The sequence below is a fragment of the Podarcis muralis genome, chromosome 2 (assembly GCF_964188315.1).
Source record: "Podarcis muralis chromosome 2, rPodMur119.hap1.1, whole genome shotgun sequence".
Classification (NCBI taxonomy): Eukaryota; Metazoa; Chordata; class Lepidosauria; order Squamata; family Lacertidae; genus Podarcis; species Podarcis muralis.
The window spans coordinates 55119230-55138188 of NC_135656.1; the positions used below are offsets into that span (position 1 = coordinate 55119230).

Genomic DNA, 18959 nt, shown 5'->3' on the forward strand with positions numbered 1-18959 from the left:
ACACTCACTTCTAGGTTTGCAGTGTTCGGGAGCCAAGCCGTTCAAGAGCCAAGCTGTTCAAGAACCAAGGTATCACTGTAGATGCTGAGGGAATCAGCACCCAGGCCAATAAGCTTGCTTGCTGGCCTTGGCTGTCTGGTTGTCCCTCCAGTCCTGACGTCACTTATGGTGCCACTGGGAAAGGCCCCTGACTCATTGAACAGGCAAAGAGGCCTGTCTGGGCCTCACACTCCAGCAGCCATCTTGCTTGTGAATGTGTTGCTCTGCTCACCCAATGCATGCTGGTGCTGCCAACCACTACACAGTGGTGTTTGTTTAAGCAGATACTGAGCAGGCACCAAGTGGAGCAGTGACAAGATGATAGAGGACAGAGCTCTGTGTGTCACACAACCCCCTAAATTACCGGTAGCCTGCTGCCCTCAGGTGTGGTAAAGGGTGCTGCCCCAATGCTGATGCAGCTGCCAGTATGGCCGGATGCCTTCTGCATGTCGTCAAAAGTAGCAAAATGCCTTGGTTCAGCCCTGGTTAAGACATCAAAGTACCTTTAAGTGAGGCAACCACTACTGAACATGGGTGCTTCTACTGAATATCAAAGGCTGCTTCTGAACTTCTTGACCAGGCAGAATAAGAAATCAAAATCAAAAGAGCCTGGTGGAAATATTTCATACCCACTCTTCATCTAAAGATTCCATGATAGTGCGCAAAAGTGTGAATAAAGTTAGTCACAACACCATATAAAAACCATGTACACCAACAACAAACATAAAACACACGTCAAGATAAGAGACAGACTAAAAAAAGATTTAAAACTAAATAGTAAGGTGATTCCAACTGCACAAAGAATCTAAAATGTCTGGCTCTTCACCTGGCTCTGTAATGTTGGTGCTACATATGTCTCTCTGGTGAGGACATTGCAAAGTTGGGTATACCACCACAGAAAAGTCCCTTTCCTTTTTGAATGCATGACATACCTTTGCTAAAGGACTTGGGGAAGGGACTTGACTCTACAGCAATTCTTAATACATGGGCAAACCTTGAACATTTGCACCAAAGGATGCTAATTATCTCACCAAGCACATAATCCACATCATTTTCTAGGTCTCCCCCCATTCCTTCCTGTTAGGGAAATGAAACTTGTTAATAAAAACTATGATTAAGGTAAAGGTAAAGGTACCCCTGCCCGTACGGGCCAGTCTTGACAGACTCTGGGGTTGTGCGCCCATCTCACTCAAGAGGCCGGGGGCCAGCGCTGTCCGGAGACACTTCCGGGTCACGTGGCCAGCGTGACATCGCTGCTCTGGCGAGCCAGAGCCGCACACGGAAACGCCGTTTACCTTCCCGCTAGTAAGCGGTCCCTATTTATCTACTTGCACCCGGGGGTGCTTTCGAACTGCTAGGTTGGCAGGCGCTGGGACCGAGCAGCGGGAGCGCACCCCGCCGCGGGGATTCGAACTGCCGACCTTTCGATCGGCAAGCCCTAGGCGCTGAGGCTTTTACCCACAGCGCCACCCGCGTCCCTAAAACTATGATTACATATCCAGAATTACTGAATTCTAGTTGTCCATTTATTTAAAGTTGCTTAATTGCTCCTCCATAGCCACAACTGTATTTGACCCAATGGGGCTCACCCAGGAGAACTTATTGTGTCCCCAATGTCATTGACAAGAGAACAATGGTGCGATCTTCTCCTTGTGGCATTTGGGCCATCCAGAATTGAAAAGGAGTGTTGATACTCTCTGCCACAGTTCCACCATTCAGCAGCAAGTGTCTACTGACACACCTCTTTCCACCGCGCAGCTCCTGATACAGAAGCTAATTCACATTTCCAGTAAAAGACTTGTGTTTATTTAAATAAAATAACACAGTAATTGTCACTGCAGTTGAAAGAACTAAAGTTAGAAACACATTCCTCTGATTACTGCACTTCCTGGCACCTGCCTCTCACAGAGATTTGTTCTGGCACAGAGGAATGAAAACAAAGCAAAACACAAAACTGACTTGATAAATGAGAGGGAAATAAAAGGAGGGGGAGGTGATTTGTGACTCTCACCAAAGATACAGAGAGAAGAGAAGAAGGCGGTTGTTGTTTCAGGTGTCCTCCTGGGAAACTGTTTTCTTAGAAACAGGAAAGACCTCATGCTCCTCAGATGCCTTTGGTTGTCAACAGGGAGGGGGGAAACCAGCATACCATCTTCGTCTCCTATCCCCATCCTATTGTATTTCTTGAAGTCACTGCAGTTCAAGGGAGAACAGATCTATGGAGAGAGGGAGGGGGAGAGGTAATCATCCCACTTCTAGAGGTTAAAAGAATTTTCTCTGTTGTTTATGTTCTTCCAGCTACTGAAAAACTGGAGTTGCCACTACAGTGGTACCTCGGGTTAAGAACTTAATTCGTTCTGGAGATCTGTTCTTAACCTAAAACTGTTCTTAACCTGAGGTACCACTTTAGCTAATGGGGCCTCCCACTGCCGCCACGCTGGAGCACGATTTCTGTTCTCATCCTGAAGCAAAGTTCTTAACCCGAGGTACTATTTCTGGGTTAGCGGAGTCTGTAACCTGAAGCGTATGTAATCCGAAGTACCACTGTATTCCTTTATAGGATCTGCAGGCTGCTCCTGTGCAGATTTGCTAGGGTGATCACTTACACAACACACTAACACACACAGAGAGAGAGCCTAGATCTGCATAAAATTTGCATAGGCCAATTTATGGCCTGGATCCAATTCACTGGCACTCTAGCAGAAGCCAGCATAAGAGCTTTCCCCTCTGGTAAGCAGAAATGCTTGCGCTGATGGGATGATCGGAAGAGCATGGCGTTGAATTCTTCCCTGTATAGATGGAAATTTAGAAATAGTCACTACTGAAATAGTAATGCAGCACGTCTCAGCATGGTGGGGAGACTGTGGACTCAGCTACACTGGCAAAGAAAAAGTGCTTTGTATATGCGTGGTTTATGCATTCTAATACTGTGACACCAGATGGCGCTGTGGAGTTCCATTTTTGCTAACCCGATTTCTCATACAAAGTTTAAAACGAGTTTAACTAAAACGCTTCTTTGAGGTGTCTAGATCCAACCTGTGACTAGGTAGACTGTGTGTGCCTGCTCAGTCCACTGTCCACTGTTGCAAACCACTTTGAAGGTGTCAAATGGAAAGCAGGTTATAAACATTCATAAACAAGTAAAATAATTAGGAATGTAAACTTTAATGAATTACTTGTACATCCCATTTTTATCCAGGTTTCTTCAGAACTCTCCACTTAATTTCAATAGGACCTACTCTAGAACAAGTGTGCTTAAAGGTAAAGGGTAAAGGGACCCCTGACCATTAGGTCCAGTCGCGGACGACTCTGAGGTTGTGCTCGCTTTATTGGCCGAGGGAGCCGGCATAGAGCTTCCGGGTCATGTGGCCAGCATGACTAAGCCACTTCTGGTGAACCAGAGCAGCACATGGAAATGCCGTTTACCTTCCCACCGGAGTGGTACCTATTTATCTACTTGCACTTTTTGGTGTGCTTTTGAACTGCTAGGTTGGCAGGAGCAGGGACTGAGCAACGGGAGCTCACGCCGTCGCAGGGATTCAAACCGCCGACCTTCCGATCAGCAAGCCCTGGGCTCAGTGGTTTAGACCACAGCGCCACCCGCGTCCGTATTACATTTCAAGGCCCTCATTTTGGAGAAGCTGTCAGCATATGTCTCTGTTCCACATGTACAAATAAGGGCAAAAATCATTGTTGGTGCTTTTCAATGCATTTTTTAATTCAATCAAAAGTGACAAACTTCTTGAAACAAGCCAGCAGTTTTTAAAAAGTCTCTTCACTCTATAATTCTATTATCTATTCTATTATCTATCAGATACAAGAAGTCAAAACTCTCATCATTTGTCTGGTTTTCCTTCCATTTCCTTTCCTTTTGGAAAGACAAAAATGTCACTCTGCTCCTACAAGCCAAAAATCCGGCCTCCCTACCCTTGCCTTCAGCACTCTTCTGATTGCGATGCAAAAATTCCAGTCAGGTCCACCTCAATTCATTTTGCTTAGGGAAAAAATTCCTCTCTCCCACATCTATGTGCAGGACTTGATTCCTTGATGCAGGTTCCGGGAGAAACAACTTCAGCCCAGATAGGACATTCCTGGACCAGGACTATGAACCTTTTGTGCACTTGTTGTTTCAGGTGTCCAGTATCACTGGCCCCATTCGGGACAGGAAGTGTCCCATGTCACACTGTTTTGTCCTCTTGTAGCCTGATATCAAAGGATCAGCTAGCCAGTTCCTGTGATCAGTAGATGGGGGTTTGGTTACTCTCCCATCTCATCCCACCCCCCAGCCCCGGCTGTTACGACTGCGAATGTGCCTGGCTGCCAAACATGGAACAAGACAAGGCTTTATTTAAGAGCCTTCCTTCATTTTCTCGAGAGAGGGGGGCAGGAATACAAATCTTTCCATTAAAACTCTAAGCCCAGCTTTGAAGCCCATCCAATGAAGGAATGATAAGACTGTGCAGTGTAAGGAATGCACAATTCATACTTTCTTCCTTAAATCAACGTCAGTAACACCAGTGCGCATGCGTAATTTAATTTTTTTCACTCTATGCTCTCCAGAGGCATGCAAGCTCGCTGCACCCCATCCCTTTAAAATCTCCTGGTACATTTTCATTGTGGCCAAGAAGCAGATGTCTTAATAATAATAATAATAATAATAATAATAATAGATGAATGGACAAAACAACACATCACATCACTGGTGTTCACTAAACGCTAAAGGCATACTGGAAAGGTTTTCTATCCCCTGCCCAGTATGAAAAGCCACTTGGAACAAGGAGAGTCTAAGCCAGCAGAGCCCACAGTAGAGAAGTAGAACTATCCTCCATGAACCTTCAAGACAGGGCCTTGGAAAAAGCCAGAAGATTGCCTTGCCAGGTTCCCAGCAGGATGGGAGCTCAACATCATCCCCAGTCTGTCTCCTTCATGGATTGGTGGAGAGGAATTGGGAAGTTCCTACCTAGCAGGTTCTTGCACTCTGGCTCTTGTGCATCCACTACAAGCTCCCCATTCAATCCACGTAAGAGTAGGGCTCCCACAACACTGTAGCCCGGAGTCATGACGACATGTACGTTTTACACCACCGAATCTACCAATGGGTAGTCCACTTTTCAAAAATAATAACAATGGAAGAAATCCAGTGGCAAAACTTCCAAAATCTCACTGCTTCACCAGTGAAATGTGCAAAAGTAAATAAGGCTCTCACCAACATTTTAAAAAAGCTACTGATGAGAAGAATGAGGCTCCCCCCTCCCTGACTGTGCACATTGTGCTCTCCCTGTTTCTCCCCAAATTGGCTCTGGGTGGCATCAGGAACAGTACATGGAGGGGAGGGGAGGGGGGATCTTTCCGTTAGGCAAGGTGATAAGCTTGCCCAGACTGAACATTTGTCACAGCATAACACTGAAGTTATTTTACAAAATAATAACCTGTCTCAGAGCCACTTCCATCATTATGATTTCCTACCAAAATATCAATCTCCACGTAGAAAGGGGGGGGGGGGGAATGTGCTCTGAAATCTCTTGAACTGCAGCCTGAATGTTTTTATCATTATTCTTATTTGCAAGCATAATGACTGGGAAGTAGACACAGGGAAAGGCAAAGAACACATTTTTTTCCCCTGCATGGGGAGATGATCCCCATTGAGGAAATTGTCATCTTGGTCATGGCCTCCACTGGTATGAAGGCCAGAATTGCCCGAGGAAATTAGTCTAGCAAGTTTAGCATTCAGCGGAGGAACTAGATGCAGGCGCTTCACAGAGCAGAGAGAGTCAGCCTCAAGAATGTGCTGATGCAATTAGGTCAAGTCAGTGACTGTGGCCCATTTTAAAAATAGGCCACTCTTGTCTTTTTTTAAAAAAAAAACAATCTTCCATTTTTTTCGTTGTACAGTGGCGCTCAAAAAGAACAGGAAGCCATACTGCAGGGTTATCGTCACCAGCAGAATCCACATGCACATTTTTGGGGTCTCACCACCAGCTCTGGCCAAACCAGTTTCACAAGAGTTCATAATAGTAATAGTGCCACTGTATTCTGCTCTGGTCAGACCTCACCTGGAGTACTGTGTCCAGTTCTGGGCACCACAGTTCAAGAAGGACACTGACAAACTGGAACGTGTCCAGAGGAGGGCAACCAAAATGGTCAAAGGCCTGGAAACGATGCCTTATGAGGAACGGCTAAGGGAGCTGGGCATGTTTAGCCTGGAGAAGAGGAGGTTAAGGGGTGATATGATAGCCATGTTCAAATATATAAAAGGATGTCATATAGAGGAGGGAGAAAGGTTGTTTTCTGCTGCTCCAGAGAAGCGGACACGGAGCAATGGATCCAAACTACAAAAAAGAAGATTCCACCTAAACATTAGGAAGAACTTCCTGACAGTAAGAGCTGTTCGACAGTGGAATTTGCTGCCAAGGAGTGTGGTGGAGTCTCCGTCTTTGGAGGTCTTTAAGCAGAGGCTTGACAACCATATGTCAGGAGCGCTCTGATGGTGTTTCCTGCTTGGCAGGGGGTTGGACTCGATGGCCCTTGTGGTCTCTTCCAACTCTATGATTCTATGATTCTATAATGCTCTAAGTCAAGGACAGGGGACATTTTGCAGGATGAGGTCCCCAGTCCCTCATCCAACTGAGCTATATAAAAAAGGGGGCGAGGCCACTCACGCTGTCATACACACATACGTCTCCGTTCATAGATGTGTGTGTACACACAAACACAAAGCTATCGGATTTGAAAAATAATAACTGGAGCTTCTCTCAAATTTAATTGCAGGCCTAGGCAGGGTGGCGGTTGATCTTCATGGAGATTGCAGTGAATGGCAGGATTCATTCTTCCCTCCTGAGCTGTAGTCTTCACAAAGATCACTGAGATTTCCTGTTCGGGCATTTTGGACTCGGCTGGCCTTTAGTGTGGCAGACCTTGCCCTGTGGAACTCCTTGCCAAGAAACAAAAACTCCATGCAGCAAGAAACAAAAGCAGGCTTCCCTCAAAATGAGCTAAAGGAAAGAAATGCTTATTACTGAAGAAATAAATATCAATAATGGTCCTCTAGTAGAAACTAAGGCAAGGCCAAAAACATCACGAAACTCTGATTCCGGAAAGAATGTCACTTCACTCATGCTTTGGCAAAACAACTATGTCCATCTTTAAAATTAATAGTTTGAATTCCCTCTTTTTTTAAAAAAAATATTAATAAATAAATCTGACAAACCCTATATTGAACAGAATGTACCAACAAGAGTCGATGTTCAACACACACAGCAAGCGAAAGGGTAATCCAATTCTACATAGCTGAAAATAGTACCAGGAACTTTATAATTATAGGATGGATTTCCTTGGTTGCAAGCCCGGCAAAAGTTTTCGGTGCTGGTCCAGCTGCTACTTTTCCACCATGGTTTCTCACAGCACTAATCCAGCCAGCCTCAAACTACTGCAAACTCCCCTGCCTGTGTGTACAGATGCAAGGCCTGAGACGTTTCCCTTTGAGTTGCCAGTTTGTCACTAGCCCAGTGCCCTTCATCCAGTCTTTGGCCCGTTTTTCTTTGCTAGTGAGAAAAACGGCACCAGCTCAAACTGCCTGGATCAAACTCCGACATTTGGTAAGGCTGAATTTATTGGAAGCCTCTTGCCCCAACATACTGCTGAGCACACAGCATGAACAGGGAAAAACCACATGGTGGACAGGAAAGCAAAGCAAGTTGCTCTTTGGAATTTAAAGCCCACTTAAATTCCTGATTCCTGCCCCCCCTTCCTTTTTGCACTTTGTGCAGCTGTTTCATTTAACACCCTGAGAATTAGTCATCCTGCTTTTGCTTCACTCCCCCCCACCCCCGCTCCACCTCCCCGCACCCATCGTCCATAGCGATGATAGCCAGGTGCAGGCAAAAACCGCTCTGGAGTCTGTCAGCTGTACAAATGCGGCCATATGGGCCAAGCTGGGATCTGGGTTAGTCTTCAGAAGGCGAGCGCGCCACAAAAGGACCTTAGGTCAAGTTAAAAGTGGCACAAACATCTGGGACCCCTGAGCAAAGAGCTGCGAGTAAAAATACATATATCTGTCAGCCTGAAACAACACTCCTGTAGCTCTGTGTACAAAACCTTGAGAAAACTGTGTCAGCGCTGCTTCAAGGGTCAGATGTAATCAGTAGTGTTTTAAAGAAACAGCACCCAGTGCTCTTTCGCAGGCAGGAGAAGGATGCCGGCGGAGATTGATTAACTAAACGGCAACCTCTGGACCAAGGCTGAACTCCGATGTACACTAGGGCCAAAAATGCACATGGTAATATATACCCATGGAATAAAAGCTTGCTGTTTGGCAGGGGTAGAGTTTGGAATTAAGATATCAGCTTGGGGAGGGGATGCTTAACCCTTCCTGGTTGTTGTGTCTCTACTCTCAATTAGGTAAAGGGACCCCTGACCATTAGGTCCAGTCACGGACGACTCTGGGGTTGCGGCGCTCATCTCACTTTATTGGCCAAGGGAGCCGGCGTACAGCTTCTGGGTCATGTGGCCAGCATGACTAAGCCGCTTCTGGTGAACCAGAGCAGCACACGGAAACACTGTTTACCTTCCCACCGGAGCGGTACCTATTTATCTACTTGCACTTTTTTTTAATGTGCTTTTGAACTGCTAGGTTGGCAGGAACAGGGACCAAGCAATGGGAGCTCACCCTGTCGTGGGGATTCGAACCGCCAACCTTCTGTTCAGCAAGCAAAAAAAAAAAAAAAAGCTAATGCTATTCTAGGCTGCATCACAGATTTATAATTCCAGATCAAGGGAAGTAATAGTACCACCCTATTCCGCCTTGGTTAGACCACACCTGGTGTGCTGTATCCCATTCTGGGCACCACAATTTAAGAAGGATATTGACAAGCTGGAACGTGTGCAGAAGAGGGCAACCAAGATGATCAAGGGTCTGGAAACCAAACCGTATGAGAAACGGCTGAGAGAGTTGGGTACATTTAGCCTGGCAAAGAGGAGATAGCCATCTAAAGGGCTGTCACATGGAAGATGGAGCAAGCTTGTTTTCTGCTGCTCTGGAGAGCAGGACTCGTATCAATGAATTCAAGTTACAAGGAGATTCCAACAAAACTCCAGGAAGAACTTTCTGACAGTTAGAGCTGTTTGACAATGAAATGGACTCCCTCGGGAGGTTGCGGACTCTCCTTCCTTGGAGGTTTTTAAGCAAAGGCTGGATGGCCATCTGTCATGGATGCTTTAGTTGAGACTCCTGCATTGTAGGGGGTTGGACTAGATGACCCTTGAAGTCCCTTCCAACTCTATGATTCTATGAAGCTATTCCCCCCCCCCCGAAAAAAAATGCTCTTGCATCGTGTAGCTTGGCCCTCATGTGGCAGGAAGCCTCACTGAACACACTGACATGTTTCCAAGAAATCACCCATAGGGCTGGGGTTTTAGGAGATCGCCTCAGTGAAGGGATGTTTAAATAAAAGGCACTGGTGCGGGGGGGGGGGGGAGAGAGATAAGGTGTCTAAAATTATGCAAGGTTTGGAGAAAGTGGCGAAGGAGGCATTTTTCTTTCTCTCTCATAATACTAGAACTCAGGGTCATCCAGTGAAGATGAGGGATTCAGGACAGACAAAATACTTCACACAGCACATAGTTAAACTATGGAATTTACTCCCACACAGCGGCGTAGCGTGGGTTATCAGCACCCGGGGCAAGGCAAGTAATTTGCGCCCCCTAACCCGGGGCAAGGCAAGTAATTTGCGCCCCCTAACCCGGGGCAAGGCAAGTACAGTAATTTACTCTCCCAAGCAGCAGCAGCGAGGCTTCTCTTTCCCCCGCGCTCTCCTGGAGCTGCCTCTTTTCTTTCCTTTTTCCCCTTTCTCCAAGGCTTTTCGCTTTCTCTCCTTAATTGATTCCTCCTCCACACCGCGACGTTTCCTGGCTGCTTCCCCCCCCCCCCTTCCCCTCTCTCTCCTCCTCGCTCTGCTTGCCTTGCCCTGCCCTGCCTGAGGGCGCCCTGAGGAGACTCCGCTCTCCTTTTTGACCAGGCGAGGTGGAAAAAAGGGGGGAAAGTCTCTTCCCGCCCCCTCGCCAGACTCCCTGCTCGGCTCGGCTCACTACCCAGGCGGCCAGTGGAGAGAGTCTTGAGCCGCTTAATTCCCAGCAAGGAATTAGCAGGCTCGCTCCACCTCCTCCTCCTCCCGACTTTGCTGCTGCTGCTGCTGCGCGGCTTTTTTCCTCTACCGACGGCACGCTGTGCCTTGGAGAGGTTCCCGCTTCCTCGAGGGGGGCCGGCCAAACGCGCCCCCCAAAATGTTGCGCCCGGTGCGGCCGGCACCCCTGGCACCCCCCACGCTACGCCACTGCTCCCACAACATCCATGGCCACCAACATGGAGAGCTTTAAAAGAAGATTAGAAAAATCCATGGAGGATAAGGCTGTCATTACTAGCCATGCCGTCCCTTGTCCAAGGCAGTAGGACTCTGAATACCAGTTGCTATAGACTGCAACTGGGAAGATCAGAGTTGCGCTCAGGTCTTGCTTGCAGGTTTCCCACAGGCATCTGATTGGCAGCTGTGGGAACAGAATGCTGGACTAGATAAGCTTTTGTTCTGATCCAGCAGGGATCATCCTAAGTTCTTATCCAAGTAAACAACCACCTCAGACATCTTTTCGGCACTAGGTCAAGACGTTCCTCTACTCCCAGGCGTTTGTTGGGATCAGACGGCTGCTTTTATGCCTCTTTTGAGCACAGATTATCTCTGTTGTTTTGTCTGGTTGTGATACTAAGACGTTGTTGATACTGTTGTGTACTGCTGCCTTGTTTTAACTTTTGTCTGTTTTAATCTGCTGTAAGATGCCTTGAGTCGCTTTGAGACATAGGAGTTTAAGAACTCTAATAAACTACGCTATAGAGAGGAATGATGACTCATCCAGGACACCACAAATATGTCTCTGCTGTGTGTGTGTGTGTGTGTTTAATGCACCAAATAAAAGGGAAAATGCAGAATAGTGGACCTTCTTCCACATCATCCACAACAAATGAATTCCTGCTATGCAAATAGCCCTGAAAGGGTTGAAGTGGCTGTTGTTAGAAACAGGACACTAGCCTAAACTTTAAAAAGTGTATGTATGTCTTTGTGGGGGGGGGAGAGGTGGGTGGATAGTGATGGAATACTGTGTGTGAATGAAACAATGAGGGTGAAAGGTATGTGAGAAAGAGAGAATGAATGGGGGACAGGGGTGCATGCTTGTGTGTGTGTGAATAGTTGTATGGACTGTGTGTGAATAAGGAGGAAAGAGTATGGGATGACTCCCACCCTTCTCCCATATTTCTCTTGCTCTGCTCATGTTTGGATCTGGCCCCACCCAGACCTGAGGGGGGGGGCCCTCACACAGACCTGAGGGGGGAAAGTATTATCCACCCCTTGTCTAACGGGGCCCACTTGTCTTTTATACGACGTTTTTTAAATCAAGGCCGATATTAACAATGTGATACCAAAACATTTCCCAGATGAATGAAGGAAATAAACTGACAGAAGAGGGACCAAGAACCTTGATGCTTCTTGTGAGATACTGTTCCTCTCACACAAGGCTGCTGTGACCAAGTATTTGGAAATTTCTACAAGGCTCCTGAGCATTTCCCAGGCAAATTATCTCATTAGCTTATGTTTGACATCACATAAACCTTGAATACACTCTTTTCTTTTGTGAACTTGAGCACTTACTGTAGCATCTTGTATGGAAAGCACCAAAGACTGAAATATTCTACAGAAAGAAAAGTCTGATCATGCGTCAAAGAATATTCTTCTTCAAGGATACAGTTCTAAATACAATTAAAAACCCCGCCAGGGGTGGAAGGCTCTGTTGATTTCAGCCTTCTTAGTTTCTCACTTTTCCTGTCTTAAATTCAGTTCTCAATATTCTTGCAGCAATTTGTGAATCTTTAAAAACCTTGTTAAAATTATTCAGCGTTTTAGTGTGAATTTATCCCAATAAGCATATTTCTGAATGCAGTTTTGACTAATGTACACATTTATGCAAACTCCATTGGCTCTGGGTGGGGTCAGGAGAATCCTGGAACAGTGCATGGGTAAGGGAGAGGAGTGGGGGGAATCTTTCCTTCTGGCAAGCTGGAATGCTTGCATAGATGGAACGAGTGGAAGAGTGCAATGTTGAATTCCACCCATTCTATCCCACTGTTGCGGGGGGAACTGTGACCTGTGTGCCTGCTCAGTCTTCTCTGCAGGTGAAAGCAACCGACGGCCAACTCCTGCTGTCCCTCCTTGGGGTTCTTTCTTTTTAAACTAGCCTTCAACCAGACAACCGTTCAATAACAGCTGTCCCCTGGCAGCCCTCAAAATAGAGCCCTGTCCACTGTCAAGTAGAACACAGGGCCACCAAAGAACACTGTAGAAACGGTGATGTCCACCTCTTCAATGGGCCTTTAGTTGGCCCAGGCAAAGTTGGCCCACCCCATCAGAGGTCAACGAGATATGTAACTATAGCAACCTTTAGGAGATATCTGAAGGCAGCCGTGTGTAGGGAAGGTTTTTTTAAAAAAATGATTAATGTTTTATTATGTTTTTATATATGTTGGAAGTGGCTGGGGCAACCCAGTCAGATGGACGGGGTACAAATAAATTATTATTATTATTATTATTATTATTATTATTATTATTATTATTAGACAGAGAGTTAGCCTGAGCACCACAGATATGCATGTTTGAAAGATGGATGTGTCCTGCACAGAGAGGGAGCATAGAGCGAGAGAATGTGCCCAGTACCAAAGACAACAGGAATGTAAACATGCCTTAGGTCTGATTATGGAAAGTGCTTTGGCAGAGTGAAAACTGTGGCACAAAGAACTACTCTCTAGATATTCCAAGCTATGGCCTTCATTCAATATAGCATTTACAGCTAGACAGTACGGTCCAGCTCTTTCCTTAAAAGGTGACTTCCTCAGTTTGGCAGGCATCAGGCTGGCAATAAAATGACCTTATGTCCGAGGACAGTGTCAAATTAAATAAGCAGCTGAAGAAGAAATCTCCCTCTCCCTCTCATATCCCTTGCCTATGCGCAGTCCTTTTACGGATTCCCTTCTGCTTTGTCTGAGAGCAAAGGCAACTTTTCTCCGCTTGAAACGAAATGCTACTGAAGCAAGCCCCACTGCGCTCTCTTGGCAGGCAACCAAACAGGCAGCAGCCTGAGAGCAACACATCACCCGCCCCTCAGCCTTCATCACATCAGCTAAGTTAAATTATTTTAGAATATGCAGAAAACAGGTGGGTAAAAAACGAAGGCATTGCCATCAAGATTGAAAAGCAAGAGGACTAGATAAGTAAAATGTGCAATTAAAGAAAAAGAGAGTTATATGCAGCTCAGGCAACATTGTTTTTGAAGGTGGCTTCTCCCTGGCTATTTGCTTTTCATGAGAAGACTCGTTGTTTCCTTGCTTTTCAGCTGTTCCAGCTTAGGCTGGGCCATTCTTTCCCTTTCCTTTCCTTTTTTGTTCAGCATTCACAGTGCTCCTTGTTCTGATCTGCTATCCATAACATTTGGTTCCAGACCACGTGGCACACTGACTCCCAAAAGACTGCCTCGAAAACTGAATAAAATGCTTTTCGTTTACACTTTCATTTATGTCAAGCCATTCAAAAGGGCTTGTTTTCACATCTTACCAAGCTCCCGTGAGAATTAATTCCAAGTATGGATAATTCTCTCTCTATTTTTTGTGTAGGGGGAGAAACCAGCTTTTTTCAGGTGATCCTTTGAATGCAACCATCAGGTACCCAAACGGTGACAGAATGTGCTTATTGATACCGAGTAATTCCTTGTAATAAGCACCTTTTAAAAGTATCACAGCGTTCCACACCAGTTCACCGTTTGCCCTCTAATTTTCAGCAGAGAACAGATTTAATGCTGGAGAACAAAGGCTTCCCTAACAATGGACTGTTCCATTGTTAGCAGGTGGAAAAGGAGAAAACTGGCAATTATAGTATTAAAACATTGTGAGGCGCTCCTGGAATGAACTAAAACCAAACCCCTTCATCGTGACAAAATAGTTGCCTTCTGCAATCATGCCCACTTCTAAAATGTTGTATTAAAGTTTTTCCATTAATGCTTTGCTATTAGCCATGGACCAGCTCATGCCACAACAGTGGATCAGGTTTCAGATTCTGCTCAGGTTGGATTCAGACTTCCATGCCATTCATGTGATTACAATTATTACCACACAGCCCGGTTTCTTGAACTTTTCCACCTGTGGAGCCACATAAGTCAAATGTAATCTGGTTTACAGAGCTGCCACTTCCAAGTTATTCTCACACAGTGATGTTTTCTTCTAAAGGCACCACTGCGTGGTAAATATCAATAATTACAGCAACAGGGCAAACTATGGACAAAACATCAAGTTTAGGATATCCCAAGGATCAACTTTACTAGGGAGGCCCATGTTAGGAGGAAAAGTCACTTTGTGAGGCCCCATGTGCACTATATGTTTAAAGCACTATCATCCCACATTGAACAATCATGGTTTCCCTCCAAGAATCACGGGAACTGTAGTTTAAGGGTGCTGAGAGTTGTTAGGAGACCCCACTTCTCCTCACAGGGGTACAAGTAGTTTAACAATCAATCCCTGTTCCCAAGGAACTTGAGTGCAAATAGAGAGAAGGAAGGAAGGAAGGAAGGAAGGAATAAGACTGACAATTTTAAAGGTAAAATAGGTGCATTTCATGTAAAACTTGACCGCTCGGTTCTGGAGATCTACAAAGCCTCCTGCAATGCTATGGTTTTATGATTGGAGCAAGGTTGTTGTTTACTTCTGAGTAAACATGTTTATTTCCAACAACATGTTCAGAGCATGTTGGTTGTCTGGAGCATAGAGTCCAGCATGCAGTCATTATCACAAATTTCTTGCATACATTACTGTACTCTGAGAGAAGACAGTTCGCCCTGGTGGGAAAAGTCTCCTCTTTGATAGTGATTTCAAACTGCCTCATTGCTTCCAGCACCTAAGACAGAACTAGAGCACCTGTTGCAACCTCTGCATATTAGCTATGCTAATTCAGTGGTGAATGTGCTTTGTAGAAATAGCATATGTTGCTTGGATAGAGGACTCTTGGGTAAGGGAATTGTAGCCACATCCAGGCAAGAACCAAGGACTCCGGATTATGCAGGGTCAAGAGCCACACAAGAGGAATTAAATTGAAAACTGAAGGAAGAACAAGAGGTCCCAGAGTGAGAAAAGACCAGAAGCAAGCTCCAGCCCTCTCCAAGATCAATAGCATTAATTTGTGCTCGGCACAAATGTTTATTACACCGCAGATATTTGGACTGCGGCCTCACTGCCACAGGATGCAAGCGAAGCCAAGGATGTAGTGAGAGTCAAAGGTGGATTGGATATCAATACATTTGCCAAAGAAAGCTAAAAGTAAGGATTTTAAGGAAGGGTAGTAAACATGAATGACTCGTGGTCTGTCAATCTATTCTCCAAATTCTAGGGGCTGGATGTTATTCGATGCATGAAGACTATCTTACGACTTACTGCTGTAGAAAGGCTGGTTTCTCTTCGCTACCAGCATGGACATGAATCCAGACTAGGTGGGTCATATGTAACCTCCCAAGACTATACTTTAGAAAGAAGAAAATGAAAAGTCATGTAACTCCGTAATCCATGCTTTATGTAACTTGTGGTCATATTTTTTTAAAAAGGAAGAAAAGCTAGCCCCGGAAAAAGATCCTATATAAAGAAACAGTAAACCACCAAAGAACCCTCTTGTACTCTTTGATGCTCCCTGCAGAGAGTAAACCTCGAAGCATTCATTAAAAACCTTAATCCAGTTCAAAAATGGCTTTTGGGTAGTTTCAGAGAAGTGGCTTTAAAGAACCCCCTTCCCCTCCTGCTCAGACAGGCATTCCATTCATATGCAGACCCTGGACAGGACCAAAACTAGCCATCCTCACTGAGTTCAAAATTTGTTCCAAATGGTCACCACATCTATAGTTTTATCCAGGGGTCAGCAAACTTTTTCAGCAGGGGGCCAGTCCACTGTCCCTCAGACCTTGTGGGGGGCTGGATTATATTTTTTTGGGGGGGGGAATGAATTCCTGTGCCAGATGCATTTTAAATAAATAGACACATTCTACTCACGTAAAAACACGCTGATTCCTGGACCATCCGCGGGCGATCCGGCCCCTGGGCCTTAGTTTGCCTACCCATGGTTTTATCCTCTTGCTGGTTTTTTAAAAAAAGTTCCTCTAAAGGACTCTGGTACAGAAACACAGACAAAATATGGAATTCCTTCTCTAAGCTCCATGGCTTGTCTACACCATGGAAGAAGAAGTTTGGGTAACCAAAGTTTTAATTTCATTTTATTTATTCCATTTTTATCCTGCTCTTTCTCCCAAAGGAGCCCCCGTGGCAAACATCAAAAAGCAAAACAATAGCTATGCCAAAAGATTTCTAGATTCCTGCCACTCTGCATCTGAGGTTATTTACAAAGTTGGGCATTAGGCTCAGATCTACATAGATGTAAGAATTATTTCCGGAGAGAATTACAGAAAACAATTATAATCAAACTTTCTTTTTTCTCTCTGCTCTTGGGCTCAGCCCCTTGTTTCCTACTTTAATTCCTCTTCACCTTCTCTCCCTTATTTTCTTCATGTAACATGCTTTAGGGCAGTGTTTCCCAACCTTGGGCCTCCAGCTGTTTTTGGACTACAACTCCCATCATCCCTAGCTAGCAAGACCAGTGGTCAGGGATGATGGGAATTGTAGTTCAAAAACAGCTGGAGGCCCAAGGTTGGGAAACACTGCTTTAGGGGACGTGGGTGGCGCTGTGGGTTAAACTACAGAGCCTAGGACTTGCTGATCAGAAGGTCAGCGGTTCGAATCCCTGCAATGGGGTGAGCTCCCGTTGCTTGGTCCCTGCTCCTGCCAACCTCGCAGTTGGAAAGCACGCCAGAGTGCAAGTAGATAAATAGGTACTGCTCCGGTGGGAAGGTTAAAGGCGTTTCTGTGCGCTGCTCTGGCTCGCCAGAAGCGGCTTAGTCATGCTGGCCACATGACCCGGAAGCTGCACGCCGGCTCCCTTGCCAATAAAGCGAGATGAGCTCCGCAACCCCAGAGTCGGTCACGACTGGACCTAATGGTCAGGGGTCCCTTTACCTTTACTTAACATGCTTTAGACTGGTGATCCCCAGCCTGCTGCCTTTGCAGATGCTTAGACTACAACTCCTTTCAGTCCCAGCCAGAGTGCTTCCTATCACAAAGTGGGAGTTACAGTCCAAATCCTCTGAAGGAGACCAGGTTGTGGAAGGCTCCTTTAGACTCTAAAGCTGCATGGAGAAACTTTACTGAATTACTTGTTCTCTGCACAACACCCTGCTGCTGCAGGTGCATGATCAAATATTTTTAAAGGTCCTTCTGACAATCTTAGTGCAGCACCTTTGATAGGAAGCAGCAGTTACTAGCAATTGCAGTTTGTGGTCAGGCAGACAAGCCTCCCTAATCCCACTTCCAAAATTAACCCCAAGCACAACAGAGGCGACTACTTATATTGAAAACACACACACAACTCAGTTGAGTCAAGCAATTGCCACACACACACACCCCCTCTTGCATATTTGCTTCCTTTATTCAAGGACTCAAGTGTTAGCAGAAGCTGGTAATACCTCAAAGTAACACTTCATGACAGGAAGGACGTAGATTGCCAATTAACACCCACTGCCTAAGGCAGTTTCTTTGCCTAGTGCTGACTGATAGAAACAGCTGTGATAAAGTGATAAAATGCAAGGTCTTCCTTTTCCAGTTGAGGCAAGAAGAGGATCTCAGCTGCACACTCCCATTCATCCCTGTTGAATGCAACAGCCTACATGGGACTACATGTCCTCACTCAATAACCCAGATTATACTAGAACCACTGGATGAGAAATGGACACACACACACCAGAATGGGCAGTGTTGCTCGTCCTCGACATCCACCTACATCCTAGAAGCACAATAGGACAGCATGATCACAAAAATTGTTGTCAGGATTTTATTCCTACACTTGAATGTTTTTTGTAAATGCTGTATTTGTGGCCTGTGTATCTGCCATGCCACCTAGCCAGTGTGCCATCAATGTCAGTCTGATGGAGACCTATGTCAGTACATGTACAGAGGCATATATTCCTCAGCGAGCATTGCCCATCTACATTATCTCTCAGCCTTATCACTAGGAGGTAGTTCATTGTGTAAACCATGGCAGAGCATCCAAACAGTGGCGGCTCATGGGGCAGGTGATCCATAGAGCTGCCCTCCTTTCACTGTGAACCGCCCTGAGACCTCCGGGTATAGGGCAGTATATAAATTCATAAAATAAAATAAAATAACACTGGTGGCGCTGTTATTTACCTAGATAGGACTTAGCTGAGGGCAGGGCAACTGCTATTCTGTGCATTCCGTGGCCGGATTGCAACCAGCAATTTTGTGGAATAGCTGTATTATAACTAATGTGACAAATTCCAGGCGTTCCTAAGGCAATCAAAGGTGCAAAACTGCTTACCTAAAACTTGCCCGATTTTCTTTTTCAACATCCTGCTGTTTCTACCTAGAAAATTACACCAGGCTCTGATTAGTGTATAGCTTTTAGATTAAACGTGTAGTACAGTACTTGAAAATGTCTACATTAATTTGCAAGAAAGGGAAAATAAACTGAATTATTGAAGAAGAAGAAAAAAAGTGAGTTGTGCCACTTTGAAAAATAAACAGAATCCAAATATTCACACACTGTACCTGAAAAAACCTAGTGTCACCTGTGCTATCCCCCCCCCCCCATATATCCTATATTGTTCATTTGCCTTCAGGAGGCAATTTCCTATGTCACCCTTCTGTGCAATTTGTTTCAATCGCTCATTATTTTCCTTGGCTCCGAATCAGCTGTGAGGTCACCTAGGAGTACCAGGGAGATGCT

General features: G+C 45.4%; 1 long non-coding RNA gene across 3 annotated transcripts in view; it reads right to left on the reverse strand.

The window, feature by feature from the left end:
- Positions 1 to 1822: 1822 nt before the first annotated feature.
- LOC114591228 (uncharacterized) overlaps positions 1823 to 18959 on the reverse strand; it is a 72035-nt gene continuing 54898 nt past the window's right edge. For 2 of the 3 annotated variants that reach the window (XR_013391909.1, XR_003705217.2), the window contains one exon: positions 1823 to 2255. This is a non-coding gene — a long non-coding RNA (uncharacterized LOC114591228). Of the gene's footprint in view, positions 2256 to 18551; positions 18597 to 18959 lie in introns of all 3 variants that reach the window. The other variant, XR_003705216.2, reaches the window with a different exon arrangement.